Source organism: Lutra lutra, chromosome 13 (assembly GCF_902655055.1).
Source record: "Lutra lutra chromosome 13, mLutLut1.2, whole genome shotgun sequence".
Lineage (NCBI taxonomy): Eukaryota > Metazoa > Chordata > Mammalia > Carnivora > Mustelidae > Lutra > Lutra lutra.
Genome location: NC_062290.1, coordinates 62,499,535 through 62,502,544, shown reverse-complemented (window position 1 = coordinate 62,502,544; position 3,010 = coordinate 62,499,535).

Genomic DNA, 3,010 nt, shown 5'->3' with positions numbered 1-3,010 from the left:
TATCATCCGCCTCATTAAAATTGATGTCAGCACCACTTGACAGGGCTGGAGAAAAGGGAAGTTCATAGCCTAAGGGTGGAACTACTTTCGTGGTTCTGTCTCACCTTTCTCTTGGGGTAGGGTAGCAGAACCCAAGTAGGAATGCCAGAATAGAAACATGGAGTCTGCTGTCACTACCTTCATGCAGGCACTAGTCAGGAGTCCCGTGGTGGTGATGGGGGCGGAGGCTAACATCCCACACGAGATGGTCTGCATTTCCATCAGAAGTGGCCAGCATTACTGGGCTTGGGTTACTAGAGCAGATTGTGTAAATGAAGGTAAGGGCACCAAGTCGAAAACAGGGCCATGTGGCTTCTAGGCCAGGTTCTTTCACTTCACCAGGAAACCTTGGGCCAATCCCCAACTCACCCTCTCCTGTGCCTCTATTTACCCATCTTTGCAAGGAGTACTGGTTCTCTTGTATTTTAAAATATTAAATAATAAATATTTAAATAAGTAATGTTTGTATATAAATATATAAATTACATTATATGACATATTAACTATATATATTATTATATATAAATAAAATAAATAACTTTTTAAAAAAGATTTTATTTATTCAACAGAGATCACAAGTAGGCAGAGAGGTAGGCAGAGGGTGGGGGAGAGGAAGCAGGCTGCCCGCTGAGCAGAGCACCCAATGTGGGCCTCGATCCCAGGACCCTGAGATCATAACCTGAGCTGAAGGCTGAGCCTTAATCCACGAGCCACCCAGGCACCCCAAATACTAACTATTTTAAAGGATAAGTGCTTCAGATGCAATCATGACATTCCACCATTATCACACAGGGAGAGCAGCTGCTATGGCTGGAGGGCCTATGTGTGGAAGAGACACCCCTCAGACACCAACCATCCAGTCCAACATGCCCCCCACCCAGCTTAGATGGTACATTTGTAACTCAGATATTCGATACAAAAGCTGGAAGCAAACCCACTCAACGAGGGTCTCCTTCAGACGGGAGACAACTCCAGAAATATGGTCCACTCTATGACCTCATCACCAAAAAACTTGCTTCTCAAGAATTTAAAAAGTCTTTAGTCAAGAGCAGCGGAGCCTCAAGGCCCTACTAGAGGTCAGCACGTCAGACTTCCAGAAAGCCCCATTTAAAAAGAAAAACAGGAAAAAAAAAAAAAAAAACAACAGGATAGAAATGAAAACCTGGCTTGACAATTTCCTAGACATCCTCATGGGCTACATGTAGTAGTTCAAAGTGGCATTTTACAAAGTGACTGCCCAAGAAAGGTTTGACCTTCAAAGGCTCTCCAGGAGAAGGTCCCCAAATTACTGCACCAGTCTCAGGGGCCATTCCCACATTTCCCATCCTCCAGGCAAACTTGCCTTTTTGAATCTAAATATACTCAAGCAGTTGCCCACCTCAGACCCCAGGTCAGTCATGCTCTTCCCTCCTATTCCTATTCTAAACCCTATTTCATTTCTAACCCTACTGGCAGCATCTTTTTCCTTTCTAGGAATCCTCCCCAATCCGCAAACTCTGAATTCCCCTAACACTTACTGGACCTCTAGTTCCAGGTCCTAGTAAGTTAGCATTCCCGCCTGTCTTCTCTTTCCTCCTAGTTAACTGTGAGCACCCAACAGCTGGCTTATCTCCATCCCAGCCGTCTCCCTCTTGTCCAGCCAAGGAGCCTGGCCCAGCCTACGTGCATGGTCGCTACTGGAAAGTTCTGTAAACATGAAAAAGCAGGAAAGCAATCATCCAAAGTCACTGTTTGGTATTTGGAAATATATGCAAAAGCCAGTTACAGAAGAAACTGCTTCATAACGTATTGAAGATTTGCAATGGCAAAGGCACTGTGCCCGAGGAAAACACAGTACCCATTAAACCAGAAACCTCATTTTTTGGAATTTCCTTTGCAAAAAGCAAATTCCACTTTAAAGCCTCAAGGCTTCAATTTTAAAGTACGTGATTTGGGGGTGCCATTAACACTACATAACCTTTTCTAGATATGAATTCAAATTAGATCCCAATCTTTAGCACTAATTTTATGCATAAAAACCCTTCTCATTCCGGTGGCTTATAGCTTAAGATTTACTAAAACAATCCTCAATCTCCTACCACAAAAAATATTGACAACAAAGTCACACATCTTTTAAGTGGCTGAGCCACTGAACACATAGACTGCAGAACATCTTACCCCTCCCCCCAAATCCCTTTAATAGAGAAAATTTCCATCTTCTGGAAAAGCCGAGCTGACCTTGGGCAGTGCCCACCCTCTTCCTTGGCAAGGCTTTTCACATGTCATTCCTCCTTAGCACGCCTGTCTTGATAACAAACCACACTCTGTTCACTTGTCTGTCAAACCCTACATGTTTCAGCCTTGATGCAAAGCCCTTTTTTTTTTTTCAGACCTTCCTGTCAGTGAGGGTCACAGACCATCAGTGCTACAAGAGACTTCAGAAGCCATTTGGTCACACCCCCTCTATTTTACAGGCCAGGAGGTGATCTAGAGGTCAACGCAAGGTCACACAGGAAATCAGTGGCAGAGGCAGAATTAGAATTAGGATCTCCCATAACCCAGGGTAAGGCTTTTCCTTTATATTATCCTTTTCTTCTTAATTCATCTATTACTTGAATCTAACAGTTTTTATTGGCTTTCAAGGGCTCCAGAGCACTGAATTTCAAACGCTGTTTTGGGTGGTGGGGGGAGCCTACTCCCACAGTAAAGGAATGAGGAGAATCAGATTTAAGTGTTCAAAGACCCCTATATACTTGTGCATTTCCTCTCAACAACCATTAACATAAAAATCCAAGAGCCACCAGTTCCTTAGTGTTTTAACATGAGCTTACAATTAGTCTAATTTAAAAATGTAAGCATACAACTAGACTTTACCAAAGAGGAATGTGTTTATTTCACTTAAATTCTTAAAAATACTTTTTTGGCAGTTGACACATAAAATGTCCTAATGTAAAAAAATTTCATTGAAAAGAAAAGCATGAAAAAACAGACC